At 41.2% G+C, this 25875-nt stretch overlaps 1 protein-coding gene and 1 long non-coding RNA gene across 9 annotated transcripts in view; one reads left to right on the plus strand and one right to left on the minus strand.

Moving 5' to 3' along the window:
- RBPMS (RNA binding protein, mRNA processing factor) overlaps window positions 1-25875 on the minus strand; it is a 185795-nt gene that overhangs the window by 129613 nt on the left and 30307 nt on the right. The window lies entirely within an intron of this gene.
- On the plus strand, window positions 20439-22289 carry LOC125123174 (uncharacterized). Of its 4 annotated transcripts, none has more exons than XR_007133995.1 (3): window positions 20439-20648; window positions 21645-21805; window positions 21898-22289. It is a non-coding gene; the product is annotated as an uncharacterized LOC125123174 (long non-coding RNA). The 4 variants fall into 4 exon arrangements; XR_007133997.1 differs by having other exon boundaries at window positions 20440-20638; XR_007133996.1 differs by having other exon boundaries at window positions 20456-20648; window positions 21743-21805.

Genomic DNA, 25875 nt, shown 5'->3' on the forward strand with positions numbered 1-25875 from the left:
TCACTTGCTTTCCATTCTTATCAGTATATCCATCACTAATAGACTGTTTCCTGCTGGAAAACATCAGTAAAATGACAATTTTCCCTGAGAAAAGACACTAGCCCCATTCATACTTCGAGAGGGCCTGAAATAATGGGAGCTATTTCCAAAGAGAAAATGGTATGTGAGGAGGGGGAGATAATCCTTACCAAAATCTCAACTTCGTTCCTGTACAAAGCATGCTTGCTTTGCTTGACAACTCTCACATGATCTAGATCAAAACACCTACTAAATAATGAAAGACAACTCAACCTTGCCTAATCAACAAAGCCTCATGAGTACAAACCCTGTGTCAACAGCTGAAGTAATACCTGGTATACATCATTTTATACATGAGGTTTATTAGATATTAGCTCAGGGAGGTACGAAAAAAAAAATCCGAGGCTTAGGGTACTAAGATGGGAGGTGTGAATGAATCTAAAGACCTCAGGAGTCCAGGCCACTGAAATGTGTTGGTCTGCCTACTTCTGTTACAGAGCAGGTTATGAAAAACAAAAAGACCCCCAAGTTGCAGCACCCAGGGCCTGAACAAGACCCTGATTCAAGACCCAAGGATTAGAACATTTCAGGACATGCAAATGATTAAATAGTCTACTTCCAGGACTTTAAAAGCTGTCTACTTTTAAACAAATATTAAGACGCTGGCTAGTCACTATGCTTCTTGTATGTTTTCTACTAATTTTAATATATGTAGTAAGATTTTTCTTAAATAAATACACCTGCCTTTCATCAATGAGTATCATAAAAGGCTAAGGAAAAATAATTTTGCTCCAAAGTTTCTCTATTATTAAAGAATGTTTCCTTAAACTGAAGGAAAAGCTCATTTTTATTGCTTTTAGTCAATGGGAAACCAAATAAAACCAAAAATGACAGAATACGCTAACAGCTACATTCACCTGAGTTGCTATAGAAGACTATGCTAGCTTTTAGAACCCCAGTTATTTTTTCATCGTCATGCAGCTCTGGAAATATCATGCATTGTATGTGATGACTTCTGCCCATTCAAGTGTCATGAATTCCAAGGAAGGAATTGTGACTGAAGGCCTGAGCTGGGTGGAGGTAAATAATCAAAGCTGCTCATTGCTCACCATTTGGGGTTTCCAGCCAATACCACAGGTATGGGGTGAGATGTTCTGCTTACACCCTAACAGCCCCTACCTAAACTGACCTCCCATAGTCTCCTACTGTCTCCCCTAAGTCTAGTTCTAGGTACAAGGAATAGAAGCAAACAAATCAGGTTGTAACCATCCATAGTTCCCACCAGACTGACGTCTACTTGGTAGACTTTCCAAAGGAGTTCATCTGCAAGTTCATTTCATTCTGAACTGCTTAATCATTAATTCTGAGCAACTAGCAAGCAAGTGATTAAATATTCTACCTCCAGGGCTTTTTTTTTTTTTTTTTTTTTTTCCTTTTCTTTTCTACGGCCGCTCCCGCGGCATATGGAGGTTTCCAGGCTAGGGGTCTAATCGGAGCTGTAGCCACCAGCCTACGCCAGAGCCACAGCAATGCAGGATCTGAGCTGCGTCTGCGACCTACACCATAGCTCACAACACCACCAGATCCTTAACCCACTGAGCAAGGCCAGGGATCGAACCCGCAACCTCACGGTTCCTAGTTGGATTCGTTAACCACTGAGGCATGACGGGAACTCCCCTCCTGGACTTTTAAAACAGTCTACTTTTAAACAAATATCAGAATGCTAGCTATTCACTGTGCTTCGTGATTGCAAAGTGACTAAAAATCTCAACTTTTGTAATTTTAATCCATTCTCCCACCCTCATTGTAAGAGAAAAGTCATTTGAGAGAAGGAAACTATGCATTAGTTTATTTTGATGTGGCAACCTGCCCTCCATCTGTGTCCCCTGTAATACCTCCATTTGTTTAAAAGAAAGATAAACTGTTCTTTAAAAAGGCTTGGAGCCCTACTTCTAACAGGACATCCTAGTTGACTTGGAGTCTAACTAAATGTAAATTGTAATTTTTCATGATTCTCTGTTGAAACTAGATTTTGCCCATAAAACTGTAGACTCTGGTCCTAAATGAGCTCTTTCTAAAACAATGGAAAAGTACTCTCAAGACAAAACACCCAAGAGACTATGAGGAGTAGGAACCCCAGTCTCAGAGTAGTGACATCCCTCCAGTCCCTGAGGCCCAGACTCTCCCTGTGGGAGGGGAGGGGGCAGTGCCTACATCTATCTCCTCCTAGACAAAAAAAATAAATAACTAAAACTAAAAAGGAGTTCCCGTCATAGCGCAGTGGTTAATGAATCCGACTAGGAACCATGAGGTAGCAGGTTCGATCCCTGGCCTTAGTTCACTGGGTTAAGGATCTGGCGTTGCTGTGAGCTGTGGTGTAGGTCACAGATGTGGCTCAGATCCCTTATTGCCGTGGCTCTGGCGTAGGCCTGTGGCTACAGCTCTGATTAGACCCCTAGCCTGGGAACCTCCATGTGCCGCAGGAGCAGCCCTAGAAAAGGCAAAAAGATTTAAAAAAAAAAAAAAACAAAAAATCTCCTCCTGAGAGGAAGTAGTGGGTGAGGAGGTTAGACTTCATGACCCAAGATGAGGAAGGGGACCTGATTTAAGCTGCATCAGGATATGGGAATACAGGACTCAGAAGAAGAGATCATGTTAGAGATTCCAAGTATTTTAACTGAAAAGCCAAGTTTAAAAGTGCTGTGAGGAGTTCCCATTGTGGCTCAGCGGGTTATGAACCCAACCAGTATCCATGAGGATGGGGCTTCAATCCCTGGCCTCGCTCAGGGGATTAAGGATCTGGTGTTGCCATGAGCCACGGTGTAGGTCACAGATGCGGCTCAGATCCTGGGTTGCTGTGGCTGTGGTGTAGGCCGGTGGCTACAGCTCTGATTCAACCCCTAGCCTGAGAACTTCCAGATACTGCAGGTATAGCCCTTAAAAATAAAAAATAAAAATTTTTTAAAAGACAACAACAAAAAATGCTGTGAGGAGTTCCTGTTGTGGCTCAGGAGTACCAAACCTGACTAGTATCCAAGAAGGGCACAGGTTTGATCCCTGGCCTCACTCAGTGGGTTAAGTTTCCAGCATCGCAGTGAGCTGCAGTGCAGGTTGCAGATGCGGCTCAGATCTGGCCTTGCTGTGGCTGTGGGGCAGACTAGCAGCTGTAGCTCCGATTTGACCTCTAGTGTGGGAACTTCCACATGCTGCAAGTGCGGCCCTAAAAAAATAAAAATGCTATGAAATTTTCCTCTCTTACTTTTAGGCTTTCATGTGAGAGAAATACAACTATTATGCTTACATCACATTATTTTGTTTTTCATTGCAGCAGCCAACATCATACTGCATGCATGCATACACATACCAGGAAGTTACTCCAATGCTATGAATATCTCATTTTAAAGCTAAGTTTATTAAACAAACAACTGAAAATTAGTCCACCTGTATTAAATCTTAAAATAGAAAACAAACCAAAGAACCTGAGAGATCTTGTTTTTTTCCTTAGCCTTCTTGGCTTTTGAGCAGCAAGTCTGAAACAGAGCAGTCTCATCTTTAATGATTGCTGGCCTTAATGCCTACTTGAAAAGAACTAAAATATAGCATTAAAAATATGATGAGATTACTAAAAATAAATTGCATCAGATGACCTAATGTACCTCACATATTAACCATAATAAAAAAGTGAACTAGAAGGAATCTCTAAACACAAACTATAAAATCATCTTAAAATTAATATCCCGCCATCAGTATGACATGAAGCAGCAACAGACAGGAATTTATACAAGAAACAAGGCTTACTTCAACAAGGTGATTTTTGGTAATTTTTGATCTAACTTTCCAAGTTTTTTTGTTTTTTAGAACCACACTCACAGCACATGGATGTTCCCAGACTAGAGGCTGAACTGGAGCTGGAGCCACTGGCTTACATCACAGCCACAGCAACTCAAGATCTCAGCCTTGACTGTAACCTACACCGCAGCTCACGGCACCGCCAGAGCCTTAACCCACTAAGCGAGGCTGGGGATCAAACCTGCATCCTCATGGATGCTAGTTAGATTCATTTCCACTGAGTTACAAGGGTATCTCCTCCAAGTTATTTTTAATATGCCATATTGGTACATCTTTAAGAAATAATAAAATCAGTTTACTAAGTCCTCACATGAATATTCTTAAAGGCAGACTAAAGATAAATGATACAGAAATGTTAAAAAAAAACATAAAAACTCCACTATCAGCTTTACTTCTACAGAGAATCAGCTATTTTTACAACTAATGGACTACTGAATTATAAATGAAATAAAAGTGGAATTTATAGTTCTTCAGAGAATAGATATACTCCGGCAGATTAAAAGATTATTCTCCCGAAATACCTACGTATTTAGCTACTTTTGTCAGTGTTTATTACAGACATAAGGATAATAACATTTCCTTCAAAACTTTATATTTGCCCTTCATAAAGTACATAGATTCTGCTTCTAGTATCTGTCTTATCTTTTCAAAAGCATACATTATTCTTTCAAACATTTCCAAATTCTCCTTTTGGTCAGACTCTTAACTGGCAAATACATATACTAGGTTTAAAAAAAAAATGAAAATCTAGAACTCTTGCTGTATAGCATAGGGAACTATATCTAGTCACTTGTGATGGAAAATGATGAAGAATAATGTGAGAAAAAGAATATATATATGTATGATTGGGTCACTCTGCTGTAGAGTAGAAATTGATAGAACACTGTAAATAAACTATAATGGAAAAAATAAAAATCTTTTAAAAAAATCTACAACTCTATTTTCTTCTATAAGCTGAAAGAGATTTTCAGTGGATTTTAATAGGATAAAACAAACTGCTAGACTTTCAAGCCAATCATAATATAACCATGAATTCATACAAAACAACTAACTCCAGTCATAAGCTCATAAGGCTCCACTCTTGGAAAAGAAAGCTAAAAGTTAAGGAGTGCTTTAAGTTACTTTTAAAAATATTTCTACAACAGAGTTCCCGTTGTAGCTACACTGAAACAAACCCAACTAGTATCCATGAGGATGTGGGTTCAATCCCTGGCCCCGCTCAGTGGATTAAGGATTCGGGGGTACAGCGAGCTGTGGTGTAGGTTGCAGATGCAGCTTGAGTCTAGTGTTGCTGGGGCACAGGCCTGTATCTGCAGTTCCAATTCATCCCCATAGCCTGGAAACTTCCATGTGCCGAAGGTGTGGCCTTTTAAAAAAAAAAAAAAAACTACATCAAATGTTCCAGAAATGATCCACTGGCAGCAAAGTAGATCAAAAGATTAATTTTTACAGGGTGGCTTTCTGTTCTTTTTTTTTTTCTTTTTTTGTCTTTTTTTGTTGTTGTTGTTGCTGCTATTTCTTGGGCCGCTCCCGCGGCATATGGAGATTCCCAGGCTAGGGGTCAAATCGGAGCTGCAGCCACCAGCCTACACCAGAGCCACAGCAACGCGGAACCGAGCCGCATCTGCAACCTACACCACAGCTCAGGCAACGCCGGATTGTTAACCCACCGAGCAAGGGCAGGGACTGAACCCGCAACCTCATGGTTCCTAGTTGGGTTCGTTAACCACTGCGCCACGACGGAAACTCCGGCTTTCTGTTCTTAAATGCATGCTCAAGAGTAGAGGTGAATGAAGGCAGAAGTCACAAATAAACAGAAGAAAACATTTCAGAAATTTGAGGTCTCTGAAGGAAACGTTCTTAAAAAAGTGTTCAGTGAGGAGCCAACTAGTAGACAAGACAAAATGGCAGTTAGGAACACTGAATGTCTCTGCTCCACCTTGTTCTTCAGCTTTTTTTATTCTTTTACAGTTGGAAAAAGGGGTAGACTTGAAACCCAAATGAAATAGTAATATGTGAAAACTACATAATTATGTGAACCCCCTACCATATTCATTTTAAGCCACAATGATTTAACTATTCTTACAATGACAAGCCAAAGGTCAGAAAATACAGAAAAGAACTCAGTTCTTACACATAACTAACATTAATATGGTGCTTACAAATGCTTTCCATGTATGCATCCACAAACCCTAATCCATTTCTAAAACCTAAAAGCTCTGAAAGCCTAAAGTTGTGTGTGCCAAGGGAGGAAGAAAGGCTGTGTACGCAAATGCACTGGGTGGCAAAACATGACCTAAAGTGACATTGAGCTATTTGATTTTTAATTCTTTTCAAGTTTTTAATTTTTCCCAGTCTAACTATTTGTTTCACTGAAGAAATAATGTGTTTAATTACTAGGCACCACCTTAAAACTCACTGGGAGTATAATGTTATCATTGGGTTACCTTTTAAAATCTCAAAGATTCTGAAGCACATCCGGTACCAATGATTTCAAAGAAGGAAGTGTGGACTAGTAAGTATCAACTCAATCACCATCACCACAACCCTATGAGATAGGCGTTAGTTTGCAAATGAAGACACACAGTTAAGAAACTGGCCCATGGTTAAAATGGCAGTAAGTGTTAAAGCTGAGATTTTTAACTCAATCAGGTAGTTCAGAGTCTGGACATTTTGCTATGCAGTCTTTTTTTTTTTTTTTTTTTACTTGAATTCAGCAAACATATTTTTAAGTATATGCTTTGGCCAACTCCGAATTTATGTGAAAAATGTTCTTGAAGTTGTTTTTACATTTTAAGCATTAAATACAGCATCTATGTTTACAGTTAAAAAAAATTTTAAAAAAACAAAACATCATGCACATGAATAAGGTTTTGGATTTTTCCAGCCATAATCACCAAAGTTATTCCTGCAGAACACTCAATCTTCTAAAAACCAGAGTTAGGAGTTCCCGTCGTGGCGCAGTGGTTAACGAATCCGACTAGGAACCATGAGGTTGCGGGTTCGGTCCCTGCCCTTGCTCAGTGGGTTGACGATCCGGCATTGCCATGAGCTGTGGTGTAGGTTGCAGACGCGGCTCGGATCCCGCGTTGCTCTGGCGTAGGCCGGTGGCTACAGCTCCGATTCGACCCCTAGCCTGGGAATCTCCATGTGCCACGGGAGTGGCCCAAGAAATAGCAACAACAACAACAGACAAAAGACAAAAAAAAAAAAAAAAAAAAAAAAAAAAACAAACCAGAGTTAGGCTTCAGAACAAGAGTAAGAACTGAATTTTAAGGAAAAAGACATTGGGCAAACTAATTCCAATATTCTCTAAACATGCAGCATCCAAAGGGCCCACTGCTCCAGATTAGGGGTACAGGTACAGGGAGCTTGAAGGGGCTCTGTCACAACCCTTCTCAGTACTAAGGAGCCATTCCCAGTGGAGTAGAGAAGGGAGCCTACGCACCAGCTTATTTCCCAATCACTCCTACTGTCACAAATGGACGTTTCAGGGAACATACTAATATCATGGTTTAAAAGTTATTATAGGGGGAAAAGTCATGATATCCAATCTCCTGGCATAGACAACATTAAAGAATATTAAAAATGATGTATATATACATATAACTGAGTCACTTTGCTGTACAGTAAATCAACTGCAAATCAACTCTAATAACAGTTTTTATTTATTTTTATTTTTTCCATTAAAGTTGGTTTACAGTGCTCTGTCAATTCCTACTGTACAGCAAAGTGACCCAATCACACATATATACATTCTTTTTCTCACATTACTCTCCATCATAAGTAACTAGATATAGTTCCCTGTGCTATACAGCAGGATCTCATTGCTTATCCACTCCAAATGCAATAGTTAGCATCTATTAACCCCAGACTCCCAGTCCATCCCACTCCCTCCCCCTCCTAATAACAATTTTTTAAAATTAAAAAAAAAGGGTCATACCACCAAGTGGTGAGAACTAACCACCAATTCTGTCTATACCTTTCCATGGAATCCCTAATTCAGTCGCTAATATCACTGGAAATGCCATCCAGACCTTTGTTAGGAGTTCACAGATTTTTGTACCTGCTGACCTCCCACTGCTGACAATGAGCTGGGCCTCAAGCCCAGTCTGTGCCCTCTGACCCCATATAGAGATGGCTTCCGGACGGGGGGCAGGGGGAGGCTCAACAGGAAGTGCAGCTGAGCACCTGACACAGTTTCCGGCTGAGTGGACAACTCGGTGCAGACGTGCTGATCACTCTGCTTGGCAATGCACATCAGTCGAAGGAAGAGAAAGGCAGATCGGGAGCTGAGGGCCTAAGGGGCCCCATCTTCAGCAAACAGGAAGCCTTCCAGGAAAAAAGCAGGGGTGGGGAGAATGTCATTAAGATGGAGAAGGCTGCGACTGGCCAGGAATGTTTAGAGAAACAATACGATACAGTGCCACCCAAGGCGCAGTCAGGAGGTGCCAGGCAGGGGAGGCAGGATGTGGGTTGAAACCCTTGGAGGGACAGAGGAGTGGTACAAAATGACAGGCAAAGTAAGAAAAGAGATGAGGACATGGAAATGTGGAGAATGAGAAAATGAAGTGTGAAGAATCTCAAGTATTTTATTTCATATTTTGGCTTAATTATGCCTCTATCACCAGAGGAAAACATCTGACATATTAAAGGTCCAAAAACATACTGTTTAAAATTAGGTTGGTACTTGTTCTTAGTTCAGAAATTCCCCATGTTTTTCTATCCAAGTTTACTTGTTTCTCTAATATATGTAGTCTGTAGGAGGCAAATCAGGTTATTTCTTTCTTTCTTTTTTTTTTTTTTGGTCTTTTTGCTATTTCTTGGGCCGCTCCCGAGGCACATGGAGATTCCCAGGCTAGGGGTCTAATCAGAGCCGTAGCCACCAGCCTATGCCAGAGCCACAGCAACTCGGGATCCGAGCCGCATCTGCAACCTATACCACAGCTCACAGCAACGCCGGATCCTTAACCCACTGAGCAAGGGCAGAGACTGAACCCGCAACCTCATGGTTCCTAGTCGGATTCGTTAACCACTGCACCATGTCGGGAACTCCAGATCAGGTTATTTCTGATATGACTGCTAAGAGGATACAAGAAAAAAAAAAAATACTGATTCCCCCTCCCCATTTTTGGAGGGTTTATTTTTCAGATTTAACAGCAAGGAGAGAATGTTGACACTACCTAGGCTCTGTAATAAAAAAGGACAGAAACTAGACATTATGATGGAAAAAGTGAAGCACTGGAGTGCCGAAGAGACCCACGTTATCCATCTTTCTAGACTGCTCAGTCTTTGGAACATTTCCATTAATGGGCAAGAAAGATCCTGGTGCACTATGTACACCTGTTATTTGTAAACTCTTATGACATGAATAATGCTTTCCCCACAATCTGCTCTACTGAACTCTACTTTTTTTCTATCAGTATAAAACTTTTACCAAGTTTGAGATTTGCAGTTTTAGCTACCATTAATGTTCCACTGCTTTTTCTACCTTGTTTAAAAATTCCCCTACAAGCTTTGTTGAAAATCAAGAACAAACAATACTCTGCACCAGACCTATTAAAAGCAAGTGCAAGAACAATTTAAAACCGTAGCTTTTTAAACTACACACAGATCTCCTCAAGCAATCAAAAATTATTTGATCATTATGGCTAGTATGAGAAGTTGACAACATAGGAAAAAACCAAAACAAAACAAGCGTTGCCAAGAATTCTAAAAAACTAGACTGCTTCTTCACTGTTAGTAGGAGTGCAGAACGGTGTAGCTGCTACAGAAAACAGTACAGCAGTTCCTCAAAAAAAGTAAAGAATTACCATATGATCCAGCTATCTGACTTCTGGGTACATACCCCAAAGAACTGAGAGCAGGATCTTGTAAAGACATGTGCACACCCATAATCCACAATATCCAGCAGATGGAAGCAACCCAAATGCCCCTCAACAAATGAGTGAAAATAATGTGGGCTGTACATACAACGGAATATTACTCAGCATTTAAAAGGAAGGGAATTCTGACACAGGCTACAACATGGATAAACCTGAGGATATGATGCTAAGTGAAATAGGCCAGTCACAAGAAGACATACTGTAGGACTCCACTTATATATTAGATTATCACAAGCAGACAAATACTTCGAAACAAAAAGTACAATGGTGGCTGCCAAGGGCTGGAGGGAGGTAGAAATGGGGAGTTGCTGTTTAATGGATTAGAGTATGATTTTTTTTTTTTTTTGCTTTCTAGGGCCGCACCCACAGCATATGGAAGTTCCCAGGCTAGGGGCTGAATTGGCACTGCAGCTGCTGGCCAACACCACAGCCACAGCAATGCGGGATCTGAGTCCCATCTTCGAGCTACACCACAGCTCACAGCAACACTAGATCCCTGACCCACTGAGTGAGGCCAGGGATCGAACCCTCGTGGATACCAATCCAATTCGTTTTCTGCTGCGCCACGGGGAACTCCTAGAATATCAGATTGCTAAGAAAAAAATCCTGGAGATCTCTTGCACAACAAGGTGAATATACTTATTTTTGACCTGTACACTTAAACTTGGTTAAGATGTCAATTTCATGGTTTTTGGTTTTTTTTGTTTTTTGTTTTTGTTTTTTATAGTCATACCCACAGATATATGGAGGTTCCCAAGCTAGGGATCCAATCAGAGCTACAGCTGCTGGCCAAAGCTACAGCCACATAGGATCTGAGCAGCGTCTGCAACCTACACCATAGCTCATGGCAACGCTGGATGCTTAACCCACTCAGAGAGGCCAGGGATCGAACCCACAACCTTGTGGTTCCTAGTTGGATTCATTTCCGCTACGCCACAAGGGGAACTCCCTGTTTTTTGTTTTTTGGTTTTTTTTTAAACCACAAATTTTTTAAGTTCTATAAAAAAGAAACAATTAGAAGTTCCCGTCGTGGCTCAGTGGTTAACGAATCCAACTAGGAACAATGAGGTTGCAGGTTCGATCCCTGGCCTTGCTCAGTGGGTTGAGGATCTGGCGTTGCCGTGAGCTGTGGTGTAGGTCGAAGACTCGGCTCAGATCCCAAGTTGCTGTGGCTCTGGCATAGGCTGGCAGCTGCAGCTCCAACTGGACCCCTAGCCTGGGAACCTCCATATGCCGCGGGAGTGGCCCTAGAAAAGGCAAAAAGACGAAAGAAAAGAAAAGAAAAGAAAAGAAAAGAAAAGAAAAGAAAAGAAAAGAAGAAAAGAAAAGAAAAGAAAGAAAGAAAGAAAAATAAACAATTAGCAGGAGAGAAATGAATGGGATATTAATTAACTCTAAGGAAGAACTTTTCTCGTAACTTTTAAAAAACAGATCTTCAGAACATAAAAAGATCTCTCATAGCATTCCATTTTTGAGATACTGCAAGTCAGCCTATTTAAGGTTCTCTTAGGTCCTTTAAGATTCCTGGTAAACCATGAATCAATGCCCTACATCATTATGCTACCCTGAAAAAGGACTCTCACAGGAAAGATTTTGCTTTACAAACTATCAAAATTACTTTTAACTTCTTGGAACCTGCCAATTCATGACTCCTCCAACTCAGCTGTAAGATCCAACAGGAAACATGGAAGAAAGAACACATCCTTTCCTTTTGGCTTTAAGATTAAAGAGATTTGCTTTTAAATGACGCACACATAAAGTTTATCCTCCAAACATTATTTCTTGAGTATAGTGACTGATTACAGCTTATTGTCTAAAATAAGGTTAAAATAACCACAGATATTACATTATCAGTATTTTTGACACTTTAAGTAAATTCCTATCCCCCCTCCGCAAACAAACATTTCACATACGCCCACATCTTTCTATTTCTAGCTCTGTATATAAATACAAACCTGACACAAATCACGGCACATGCAGCCTATTTCTTAATATGTATCATTAATGCAAAAGGAAAGAAAGACATAAAAGAGTAGAGTAGTATAGTCTGTCCTTGAAATGCCTCTCCTTTACGGCCTCCCCTGTGTGTTAGGATAAAGAACTAAGTAATTCCAATTGCAGAAGTAAATGGTAAACCTCATTCCTCTCTGAAAGATAATCAATTAATGCCTTTGCTTAAACAAGTGTTTCCTCTACCAAGTCACTTAGACGTTTCAGGTAAAATGCATCTTGGCTGCTATAATCTTCCTTACCCCCTTGTAATGACCATCACCAACTTCTGGTTCCACTTACTGACAGTCTACGTGCACCACATAGGTACAACACAAGGGGCAAATCTACTTATACTCTCTGTATCTGATAAATGTTATAATAACCATCCTAAAACTTGGAAAGAAGAAGCAGTTGGCTCAGAAATTTTACAGTCTGTTATTTAGAGAACACTGTTGATTAGCTGTTATTTTACTAAAAGCCACTAGGCCATTTATCAGCACGGAAAGAGGAAGATGGGAATGAATAATAAGCAAATAAATATCTAAAGTTGTGCTCAAAGACAAACTTCCATAATAGATAAATCATCTAAGTAAAAACAACAATTAAAAAAAAAAAAAAAAGCACTCAGAGTTCAATACAAAATTCTTCTGAAATGAACTTGTTTATCCAAATGGCAGGCTTTGATAAGATCGGTCTTAATGTTTGACCTATAATCCTGTCAACTCCAGGTCAAATTGCTACACATGACAAGGACTGTAAACATTTAAAGGTTCGTTATTTATTCGATTCAAATGTTTAAGAAACATCAATCCCACAAGCAAGGATCTCTGCTAGTACAAAATCCAACTATGAATTCAACACAATGATTCCATCTTTTTTTTGAAAATGAAAACACAAGCAGACCGTGACTGCATGAGAGAATGCAAAGGCACCAACAAGCTGTGGCAAACCACATACCCTGGCCTTGGAGAGGCAGGGAAACAGGGTGACATGTGCTAAGAAAACTAAGGTAGTCCTCAGTGACAGGACTGTTATGACGCCAACACATTCAGCATAGAGGGGCCATGCTCAGCGGACAAAGTCCCATCTGAAGACGTCCCAGAGGAGAGCAATCATGTCTGCAAGGTTCAGGAGAAATCTGACAGCACATTTAAAATATGTTTAGAGCTGTCCTGTACAAAGAACAGGTTAATGATGCCATCATCCAACTATGCAGGAAGAGCATAGAGCACGAGGTCCCAGTTCCAGGGGTATATAACCCCTAGAACCACTGGAAATGCCCATACTAAAATGGGCTACCTTGGAGACTAGCAAGCTCCTGGCAGCAGGCAATGTTTAAAGGATCAGAAAAGGGAAAAGAGCCCGACTTGAAAGGGAGGCTGGAGTAATTACTTTTCCGAACCTCTGAACATTTTCTGGTGCCAGGAGCTTTCTATTCTCCAGGGTAACCTGTTTTACCATGAATAATTATTTTCTTCAAAGGAAGAATGGGGATAATTATTGCCTATAACCAAATTCAAAGAAAAGATTTAAGGCAATGTCAGGAAGAGTGTTGTCCATTCCCTGTATTTATCCATATTCCAATTTTTTTTTCCTATCTGGAATCAATATATTGCAAACCAAAGACTGTTTCTTTTTCTCCCAGTCTCCAACTTACCTTTGAAACCTCTTCAAGATTATTCATGATGTAGAGTCTTCCTTAACTCATCACTGCACCACCACACACACAGACACACAGAGACAGTGCACACATCTCCACTGAGTGCTGTCTCCTTAAGTTCCCACAGTTATATGTGTACATCACCAACGCAGTACCCATTGCCCCATAAGGATTATTGATAAGAACAGAATTTAAGTTACAGCGAAGACTTTGAACTTACGAGTTAAAAAAAATTTTTTTATCATTCAGCTTTGCTTAGATTATAAATTCCTTAAGGATGGAGGAGTTCCCATTGTGGCTCAGTAGGTTATGAACCTGACTAGCATCCATAAGGATGTGCGTTTGATCCCTGGCCTCACCCCACTGAGGGTCCAGCATTGCTGTGAGCTGTGGTGTAGGTCACAAACACAGCTCAGATCCCATATTGCTATGGCTGTGGCATAGTCCAGCAGCTACAGCTTCAATTTGACCCCTAGCCTGGGAACTTCCATATGCTATGAGTGCAGCCCTAAAGAGCAAAAGCAAAAAAAAATTCCTTAAGGATGGAGATGTCTTCCTTTTCCTGTCCCAGGAGAGCCTTTAGTAGCTGGTTAAATGAAATTCCATATATAGTTCACAAAGAGAAAAAACTTAAATATGGAAGAACTAAATTATGTGATTATGTGTGTGTGAGAGAGATGAGGGAGTAATTATTTTTGAAAATCTAGTATAATCAAACACCAAGCACTTTTCCTGTTCTTAGTGGATACAAAAGATCATTGACAGTAACTCCTTTACTTCAAGGTTCATGTAATTGTCTTTTGTACACTTAATTTCCTTAGAGTTAAGGATACTAAAAGCTCCCAGAATTCTATTACCGGCCTTAATACCAATCACAGAATTCCAGAGTTAGAAAGTAACTAACAGACCATCTAATGCATGCAGCTCCCTCCTTTTACTGCTTAGAAAAGTGACATGACCTGGTGATGCAGGACTCGTTACAGTTTTTTTCCCTTATTTATTCATTTATTTATTTATTTTACTTTCATTTATATTAAACCACAAACAAAATATGGGCTCAATCACCTCATAGAAGTCACTGCTTTGGGACCACATGAAATTCATAACTTCTCAGATATTTTATTCTTGAAGTAACTCATTCTTGGAAATCATCACTTAGATAACACGTACAATGGCAAAAAATCAGAACATGGGAGTTCTAGGTCAAGTCAATAATGACAATGAGTCAATTATAATTAGAACAGCTATCATGAAATAAACTCCTACTGTATCTTAATTGACTCATTCCTATGCATACACTATCTCATGTAATCATTCCCACGATCCTGCAATGGCAGGTATGATTACCCCTGATTTACCAAGGAGATCAATGAGATTCATTTTGCCCAAAGACAATGCCTCAACGTTCAAGTCTGGATTGAAACCCAGGCCTGTCTCACTGTAAAGCCTGTGACTCTCTGCTGTGCCACGTTAAGAAGTGACTTCCAATCCCATTTCTCTAGGACGTTTCCAACTGGTTGGAAAGGTATACACATTGAGAAATGGTAGGCTCACTGCAACAAGCAAGGGCTGAGAAGCCAGGCCCTCCAGGTTTAAGAGTCCTGACTGTGGAGTTGCCATTGTGGCTCAGCGAAAACTAATCTGACTAGAATCCATAAGGACACAAGTTTGATCCCTGGTCTCGCTCAGTGGGTTAAGGATCCAGCATTGCCGTGAGCTGTGGTGTAGGCTGCAGATGCAGCTTAGATCTGGCATTGATGTGGTGTAGGCCAGCGGCTGCAGCTCTGATTCAACCCCTAGCCTGGGAACCTCCACATGCTGCTGGTGTGGCCCTAATAAGACCAAAAAAAAAAAAAAAAGTCTTGACACCATCACTCACTGGTTCTGAATAACCAGAGCACACAGAATAGAGAAGTATTATGAGAGGCTTAACAGGGCAAATTTTAAGAAATGAAGTCTTACTGAATTAGAGTTATTCATAAATCATCACCCTTAAAATTCACAGAAAGAGTATAATCTTCCCATGGAACCTGATAAATCATTCCAAATAACATGACATTTCTAGGGAGAAAAAGGAAGGAAAAAAAAAAAAAAGGTCACCACCGCCCCCAAAAGTGAGATTTTAGAATCCAAACATGGAGAACTCTCGCTCTTGCCTCCCTTGTGGTGTTTATTTTGTTTCACAATTAAGTGACCACTGGAAGAATAAGTTTTTTCAAAGTTCTGGAAAGTCATCTTAAATTAGGCCCCGGAAAGAAATGGAATCTCTTTTAGTAATGACTCTTGTTTTCTTTGAAAGTTCATGTTTGGGTCAGCCAAGTTTTAAACGGTAAAATTATATTGCTGTGTTGTTATTCAAGTTTGGGGGTGGGGTGGGGGTGAGGCCGCTAGCTATTTGGATCCTGTAGGACAGCTTATCTGCTTTCTATACTCAAAGAAGGGTCTATTCTTAGGCGAAAGACATCATCATCCTAAGCTTGCACTGGATTTCTACTGAACATTCCACAGGAGAAGACTCAAGAAAAATCGAGCTCTCCAAATAAAGGCTGTCTTCACAGCTTGTATGATTTTTCTTGGGTCCACAGAATGTCCAAGCTCAAGAGTTTTCTTCTTCTTGTTTTCCTATGTTGCAATATAACCAGAGAGAAAACAATTGTGTAAGGATTTTTTTCCATTTTACTCTGTACCTTGTTCTAACAAGAAAAAAGCCGCAAATAATAAAAATATTTTAAACTACCGCTAAGTTACAAATGAGCCAGAAGCCCTATGCGGTTTTATTACAATAGCTGCTACCCTGATCTTAAACTATTAGTCATATAAATTTGCATACCGCACTCTCATACTATTAACGAAGCCTATCTAATTCTAATATCACCATCGTCTTTTCATATAGCTACCTCTATGGAGGTAGTCTTTGCAGTCACAGGAACTAAGGAAGTGGTTGTGTTGACAGGAAGGCAAAACAGGTAAGGACACAAGTTAAGGCAATCATCCTCAGCGGATAAAGAAAACACTTCACTCCAGGAAGGATTTAAGCAGCCCTTGGCCCCCACCGTCCACAAGGGACATCAGAAGTCATGAGTGCCTTTGTAGTCAGTGCTGTCATTACCACATCAGAGGTCCTGGTGAAGATTTCTTGCTTAAGAGTAAAAAATATATATATACACATACATACACACACACACATATATATATACACACACACATACACAAATGAGATGCAGGGCTACGGTGTCTGCAGGCTTCCATCTAACCAAAGACCCAGGACATCTTATCAGATAAAGGAGTGAAACATCATTACATTTTGATCAGAGTCAGTTGAAACACCTATACGATTATCTGTCAAACTAAAGACTGTTTCTAAAGAAAAGTGATCTTTGGGAAGTTAAATCAAAAATGTTAAAACTCTTAACAGACCCATATGATCAGTAGGAAGTATGCTGATAAGTACCATTACTGAACAAGAGAAGAAAGACTGCGAGTCAATGGAGTAGGCCTTGTTCATTTTCATACCACTTTAACTTATATATTAAAAATAAATTGGAGTTCCTTGGTGGCCTAATGGCTAAGGACCAGGCATCTGTCATGCTGTGGTATGGCTTCCGTCCCTGGCCCAGGAACTTCCGTGTACCACAGGTGCTGCCCCCACAAAGTAAATCACTCACAAATAATTATCCTGTTGCAGTGCAATAAACTGCTTCACTTTCATCATTTTCATTAAGGGCCTTGTTTTTCTTTAAATTTAAGAAGCTTGCCCAATGCCCATCAAATGGTAGACACAATGTATCTTTTTGGAACAGACAAAATATAAGAGGTGTTTTTAAAATTCATGGAACTTTCATCCATATCTAAAGAAAGTAGATGAAGATGAGACAGAGGCTATATAACTTTTGGCCTTTAGGAGAAACTGCACAACACGGTGTTTAGTCCATGTCCGTCAAAACTATCCATCTATTCTCACACACAGATAAAAGGGTGACTGCATTATTCTGCCCTCCCCAGTTAGTAACATAGATAGCTACCAGGAAATCAGACACTGGTCTCTCCAGACAACATTTAACCAGTCATTTTAAAAATGCTGTCATTACTGCATTCCTCTTCTCTGGGAGGATATACTTTGTCAATGTACTTTGGGGGAATGGATCAAAAATTACTCAATTCACTAAGATTGGTTCTCAGAGTTCCAGCTGTGTGGGTTAAGAATCCAACTGCCATGGCTCGGGCCACTATGGTGTGGGTTCAATCCCCTCTTTGTGCAGTAGGTTTTTTTTTTTTTTTGTCTTTTTGCCCTTTCTAGGGCTGCTTCCACAGCATATGGAGGTTCCCATGCTAGGGGTCTAATTGGAGCTATAGCTGCCAGCCTACGCCAGAGCCACAGCAATGCAGGATCCGAACCGCGTCTGCGACCTATACCATAGCTCACAGCAACGCTGCATCCTTAACCCACTGAGCAAGACCAGGGATCGAACCTGCAACCTCATGGTTCCTAGTTGGATTGTTACCACTGAGCCGCGATGGGAACTCCTGGGGCAGTAGGTTAAAGGATCCTGCGCTGTGGCAGTGCGGCACAGATTACAGCTGTGGAAACCTTCATATGCTGCAGGTGTGGCCATTAAAAAAGAAAAAAGGCTAGAGAAGTTTCAGAGCTATGATGTAGGGAATTAAAAGCCTTTGCTATTGCATTTGCTATTTGGCCCTTCCCAAATGAAAAACAAACAAAAAAATTGGTTCAAAAAAGAAAAAAATTGGTTCTCTATAACATCTGAAAAATGTGCTAGAAAAAGTGCTCTTCAGGAATTATACACGATGAAGCCTCTTCTTTGCTTTCAGCTCTCAAATACCATGTTCCACAGGACAGCAGAGACTAAAGACATGCAACTTGCTTTTCTCTTATAAAGAAAGACTACAGGTATAGAGGCACTAAGTAGGATTCTCTCCCATACTGCCCACGATGACAAAGGGACTTGTGCCATTTCACTTTTTAACTTTGCCAAGTTTGAGTGTAGCTTATATAACCACACAGTTACAAGTGCAAGTATTGTTCTCTAACTCACGTTACTAGGGCTTGGGCATTGAGTTACCATGATTTAATTTCTTCTAAAGCATTCCCTCTTTCACCTTGAAACCATTTAAAAATTCACAAATTGACCTACAATTTGGACAAAGGAGACAATAGCAAGTGTATACCATTCTTTAAAGCAGGGAAATCTGGAGCTAATAGTATGGTTTACTGGGCTGCTGAGCTTAGAAACTTTGTAGACACCAAGAAGCCAAAACATGAGGGAAAATGGCTGCAAGAAGCTGATGAAAGGGATTTAGCTGCGTGACCTGAGGACCCAACTGCTAGGGATGGATTGAGATCTACCACGATTGATGAAACTTTGACTGCAAAATAAGATTATAAACTTTGTATTTCACTACAAAAATTTGGGGACCTGTATATCGATCGCTGGATGGGGTGGCTAAGGCTTCCAACACTGTTATTAGCTTAATTGCTTTGCTTTTTTAAAAATGGAAAACAAAATACCCTTCCAGGAGGCCTGGATTGCTCAGCTTTTATTTTAGGCATAATTAAGTTTTGAAAGCACAAAGGAGATACTGCCTGGGGAGTCCAGGAAGGATTTCTAGAAGCAAGCTGTGTGCTTGAAGGAAGTTAGGTGGTCCTGCACAGAAAGCAGGCGCACGGGCACTCCAGCACCCCTCAGCCCACGCCAGTGGCAGGGCCATCCATGTGAAGCCTCGTGACAACCAGTGGCACAGACCCATCTCCAGACTCAATGTTATATGGCAAATCAAGCCCCCTCTTTGGACCTTGGTTTCCTTATTTGTCAAAGGAGAAAAGGCTGGACTAGTGACTTTCCTTTTAGTTCTAAAACAGGATTGTTACATTTATGACTTTAGCAGGATGTCTCCTTCCTGCCTACAAATAAAACACAAAGAGGAAAAACTCCAATGACATTTTTTTTTTCTCACCACCTTTGACTTCTCTTAGAAGCAGAAGCAAATGCTTTTGTGATGAAGTGTTTCTTAAAGATTCCCACAGGGCTGAATGTTACTGGTGGGGCTACACATGGTGGTGACCCGCCCCCCTCCAATTCCCAAAGTTTGCTGGGGCTGCTCTGAAAGTGATTTGAAAAACACAAGGCTGTGAGCATATTTAATCCAGACACTAAAATAGTGTGCATGGCCTAAAACAAACAAACAAACAAAAAAACATCATATTCCCACAGTACCTACTTTAAAATTTTTTTTGTTTGTTTTTTAGGCCGCAGGTGCAGCATATGTAAGTACCCAGGCTAGGGGCTGCATCGGAGCAGAAGCCACAGCAACTCAGGATCCAAGCCGCATCTTGACCTACACCAAAGCTCACAGCAACGCCGCAGGATCTTTAACCCACTGAGCAGGGCCAGGGATCAAATCCACATCCTCATGGATTCTACTCAGATTCATTAACACTGAGCCACAAAGGGAACTCCCACCGTAACTTCTAAGTGGTTTAAAGCTTTCACACAGATGACAGCTAACATTAATACAAAGACGGATGGTTCGCTGAAGGGAGAGTGTCCTACCAAGACTCTTGGGGTGCCCTACACATTTTAATTTATTTGCTCTATGCTGGGATTTAAACTTGGAGACTGCAGAATCAACTAAATTTCTTTAAATAATGTTATCTCTAATTATGGCTGGATTATTTTTTACAAATTTTCATTCACTCAATGCTACTACTTTATGTTATGATTAAATGTCATGTTTAGCACTTGCTAAATATTTTTACTGCAGGGCAGACACACTATGTATTATTGACTCCAACCCTCTCTGCCCCCGCACCCCCTTACAGACAGGGAAACAAACACAAAGAGACAAAGTCATCTCCTCACAAGGTCACAAGTGCTGAACCTGAATCTTGGCATCCTAACCCCACAGCCTACCTATTGAAATGCTGAATGGCAAACACACCTAGCACTTGACATGGTTCTGGGTGATCAAAGATGATTAAGATGAGCTTGGTTTACATGCCTTGGAGTCTGCCAAACACATAAAAAATAATTACAACATGATAGGTGTGCTGTAACCCAGACCTTTAAAAACGGCTGTGGCAACACAGCAGAGAGGCAGGCTGTCAGGGGAGTTCAGCAAGGCTTGGATTTGAGCTGGGTCCTGAAAGATGAGCACACATTCCTGGGGTGCAAGAAGAATGGAAGGGCATTCCAGGTGGAGAACAACATGTGCCAAGGTACGTGAAGGTGAGTGAGCTTGGGGAATCCAGCATGGCAAGAAGGGAATGGGCAGTTCCCAAGGCCAGCTCCTGGACCCCTTTCTGCCTCAGTTCCTACTTGGCTAATGGTAGCCAGAAAGTGGGAGGCCCCCTTGACAGCTCTCTCTTATAGGGATAATATCTAGTGGAGTTGGAAGGTATGTCTTTTTTTTCTTTTATAAGATATTCACATCCCCAGAGTCAGGAAGACCTTCAAATGCAAACCGTTTCTGGGGTGTAAGCAAGAAGACAGCTGTGATAAACTAACCAGCTAGCTGAATTTCAGAGCCAGACCATGCAGGCAGAAGGCACACAGAACATGAGGGGCAGTTACTGGCTCCCATGATGACCTGCCATTCCCCTAAAGCCCAGTTGGGTAGCCCTTAAGGGGTTAGGAACAAAACTGTATGTGTGTGTGCCTTCTGGGGAGAGTACCCACAGGTTTCATAAGAATTCTGAAAGGGGGAGTTCCAGCTGTGTCTCAGCATGTTAAGAACCCTGACTAGTATCCATAAGGATGTGGGTTTGATCCCTGGCCTTGCTCAGTGGGTTAAGGATCTGGCATTGCCATGAGCTGTGGCACAGGTGGCACATGTGGCTTGGATCTGGTGTTGCCATGGCTGTGGTGTAGGCAGGCAGCTGCAGCTCCAATTCAACCCCTAACCTAGGAGCTTCCATGTACCATGGATGTGGCTGTAAAAAGAAGAAAAAAAAAAAAAAGATTCTCAAAGGGATTGGTGACATCCCTCCCTCAAAACAACAGTCACTGCTTTCAAGCAGGCCAAACCTCCCTGCAACTTCTAACACCTGGGGTAACCCTTGGACACAGTTAAGTTTCAAAAGAAGAAAAATCAGTGCAAGCAAAATGAGAAAGTACTCTTGTCTCTTGGGCCTTACTTGAAACTCTGACAAACACTTTAGCTTAAGGCTCTGTTCAAAAGGCCTTTAAGATCTGAGATAGCTATGTTTGTCCAACTCTACTCAGGTCCTATTATGCAAGCCTGCCACCTATTCAGGACCCCAAATGTTCGTGATTTACTGATAAGGTATAAACTCTCCGATTTGTAATCTAATTCTCCTAAGAAAAGCTGCCTTCGAAGCAGTGAAAGCAGTGAGGAAATCCAAGAAGCTGAATCCACAGGCCAGGTACTTAATTAACTTTTCTAAACTAATATTTAAAAGAAAATTCAAAAATAAACCGCACCTCAGTGAAACTCACTTTTAATTTTCTACCACAGGATTAAAAGGATGACTGCCCCCTCAGGAATAATAATCACCAAGGAGTCTGAACACAAGAGCCCTTATTTACAGATTGGCGACTTGGTCCCTGGTGGAACGTGAACATTGACCCAGCATCTGTCATCATCATCACATCTTACATCACCAGCATTTCAACATGGTTCTTTGGTTGTCACTTTATTCTATTTTTGTTCAGCTTCACGCTGCCATCTTTAAAGCAGTGCACAGGTCAAGTGAACAGAAGCCACTTCTCATGAAAGACACAAAGAGGTGAGCCCTTTGGGCACCTGGCATGGTAGGCAGCAAGGAGCTGAGTGGTGGTTAAAACCACCAGTGCTGGGGGCAGTTCCCATCGTGGCTCAGAGGATGTATCCATGAGGATGCAGGTTTGATCCCTGGCCTCCCTCAGTGGGTTAAGGATCTGGCATTGCTGTGAGCTGTGGTGTAGGCTGGCAGCTGTAGCTCCGATTCAACCCCTAAGCGGGAGAACCTCCATATGCTGCCAGTGCAGCCCTAAAAAAGACCAAATGAAACAAAACACCAATGTTGGAATCAACAGTTGACTGGGCCACATGCCAGCCTTACCTTGGAGCTGTGTGAGCTTGGCCAAACTAGCTGCCCTCTCTGTGCTTCTTCACCTATAAAACGGGGCTCATAATCGTACCTCCTCAGAGAATTATTAAGAACTCAATAAAGTTAATGTTTGTAAGAAGTTTACAACAGTGTCTGCAATCTAGCGTTTGACAAATACACTAAACCTTATCAAAATTCCTTGATTTAGGAAACTAGCTATTTCAACAGAACTGAGAAAGATGCAAGGTCAGTAACATACCAATATTCAGGTTAATCTGCCTAATGTTCAGTGTGAAATTAAACACCAAAATAACTACTCTAAGCGCACATACTCTAATCCTCAATGAAACAAGGAATTTTTTAAAAGAAAAATATTTAAAAATCGGAAAGATCAAACTAAGTTAAGGAAACATTTATTGAGCTACTATCACATGTCAATCACTAGATGTTGATGATAAATTATACTACATAATTACCTTACAGAAGCAGACAATCCTAATAGACTCATCTCATATCCACTGTAACACACCGAGGAAGCTAGCCTTAACTTTATTTAGAAGGAAGACAAATTCCTACCCTAATAATGGTGTAGTGATATTATTTAATAATGGGCCACTGCTATTGGCGTGTATGTACGTTTTCTCTGGCAAAATAATGCAGGAGTGTCAAAAATTTTGGAAACCGCTTTGTTTCCAGGGACAGTGAACACAAGGATATAATTGTACTGTAGCATTTACTGCTCTTTTATCTTAAAAGTTTATTATGAAGTAAAATAAGAACCTTTCCGAGTCTCAGCTGTGGTGCAGTGGGTTAAGCATAGGACTGCAGCATCTCGGGCCACTGCAGAGTTAGGGGTTTGATCCCCAGCCTGGTGCAGCAGGTTTAAGGATCCGGCACTGCCGCAGCTGTGGCTCAGATTCAGTCCCTAGCCCTGGAACTTCCATGTGTTGTGGGTGTGGCCATAACATTTTAAAAATAAAAATAAAGTTCCTTTCTAGATCAAGCTCTGTGCCACTCTACCACATAATTGTTATTTCCCCAATACGATTTTCTTTTCTACTGTACAGTATGGTGACCCAGTTATACATACATGTATACATTCTATTTTCTCACATTATCATGCTCCATCATAAGTGACTAGACATAGTTCTCAGTGCTACACAGCAGGATCTCATTGCTAATCCATTCCAAAGGCATTAGTTTGCATCTATTACCTTAGAGTTCCACGAAGCAGATATTATCAACTTTTTTTTTTTAATAGATGAAGAAACTAAGGTTTAGAAAGGTTAACGGTCACCCGACCATCAGGTGAAACAGACTATGAACCCAGTTATAAATCCACCATTAACTGTGCGCCTTAAGTAACTGATTTATAATTAAATTTTCTGTCCCAAAAGTTGGGCTTATTGGCCGATATCTCCATGACCTTCCACTTCTCAATGATAACCCCCATCCAAACAAATATAAAGTAATAATAATAGCAGTTTTGTACTTGTCCAGCACACATTTAAATCTTAATGAGGCGCTCTCTGTATAACTACTGCTACAGTTAGTATGCAGCCCTATGTGGTAGAGTTTGTTATTCCCCATTTACGCAGGAAGACGCAGCCTCAGAGAAATCAAGTCATTTGTCCGAGGTAACACAGCTAATACATGACAAAGCCATGATAGGCGACCAGGATTCAAAGCCTACACTGGCCGACTCCCAAACTTAGGGCACTAGGAAGAAGCCAAAAGCTCCTCCAGGTTTTCTTGACACAGACCCAGAGTTAACACTGCCCACCATCACACCTTTCAACTGACCCACACACCGGTCTCAGACAATCTGAAATACTCTTCCAGGAAGTTCCCCACCCCTCCACCAATGGACTCTGCAGATTCTTTTGGTCCTACTGAGCATGAGAGGGCCTGAAATAGAAGCAGCAATGAAGAAAGAGAAGAAATGAGTCAAGAAGAAATGGAAGGGAAGTGGCTTTCTCCAACAATAGGCTTTCCCTGGGCCTCTCAGAGCCACACCCACACTGGACACCCTGAGTCTAACCCAGAACGCTCCCTTCCCCCTCCAGACCTGTCCTTGCTCCTGTCCTCTCAGTAGTAGCTAGGCAACCAGACCCAAGAGGCACACACAGAGGAAAGAGGTGCCAAGTCCTGCCACATAGGTCTTCAAACGAAAGCAGAACTGGTGACCTATAAATACCCTCAAGGTGACGGAAACACAGAACGGAGAGATAAGGGACAAACGGTACAGATGTTGGAGTGTCTGGATCTCTAGTCGAAGAATTTTTTAAAAAAGCCCTGGCATGACACCGGGGCACAGCAAGTTGGAAGGCTCTGCTGGGACACCAGATAGCAACACCCCTGGTGATCCAGTTCAAGAGCAAAGAGGCTGGAAGTGAGCTTGAACTGCAGTGATTAACACAGCAATGAATGTCCAGGGCATGGACTTTGTATTAGACATTTCAACTGCTCCAAGGCCTTTGGGCCAGGTCCTGGTCCTCAATCCTACTCCGCATGGTCAAAATCAAAGGATACACGACCTCTTCAAAATAAGCTAAATTAGAAAGGGACTGAATGCAGTCAATAGGATTTCCTGTTAATGAGTTTCACTAGCATAGAGAGTAGACAGATATTAAATGGAAACGACCTATTTCAATAAACACATCCATTCAAGACCATGCATAAAGAATATGATCTTTCCATTAAGAAGGTACATTTTTATTTTTTTGTCTTCTTAGAGCCACACCTGAGGCATATGGCAGTTCCCAGGCTAGGGGTCAAATTGGAGCTACAGCTGCTGACCTAGGCCACAGCCACAGCAACGCTAGATCCAAGCAGTGTCTGCGACCCACGCCACAGGATCCTTAACCCACTGAATGAGGCCAGGGATCGAACCCAAATCCTCAAGGATACAAGTAGGGTTTCTTACTGCTGGACCATGATGGGAACTCCCAAGAAGGTGCATTTTTAAAATACATTTCTTCTGCAACTTCTTGTGTGTTAGCTTACCTATGAAAAAATTATGGCAATGAACCCTAAGGGAAGGATTTCCAAAATCTACCCTCAGATGTCTAAATTTGTGCAGAAACCTATAGTTGGGTTTCTCTTGTACATTAAGTTCCTACAAAAGGAAGTACTATGGGACTCTCTCATGCCTAAACAAAGCCCAGGTTTGTGTATAAAACAGTAGATAATCCTACACATCCCAGCCCAAAGGCTAGTGCTTCTAAGAGTCTTCCTCAGCATCCTAGGTGGTGATTACTACCTGCTACAGCAATTAACCTTCTCTAACCTTAATACTTTAATACTTTCCACCTAGCCCAAGAGTCGCCTAAGGGCACTGCAACACTTAGCACATAGTAGGTAAGTAGAAAATTTCTTTCTTTTTTCGTCTTTTTTTTTTGTCT

Source organism: Phacochoerus africanus, chromosome 3 (assembly GCF_016906955.1).
Source record: "Phacochoerus africanus isolate WHEZ1 chromosome 3, ROS_Pafr_v1, whole genome shotgun sequence".
Lineage (NCBI taxonomy): Eukaryota > Metazoa > Chordata > Mammalia > Artiodactyla > Suidae > Phacochoerus > Phacochoerus africanus.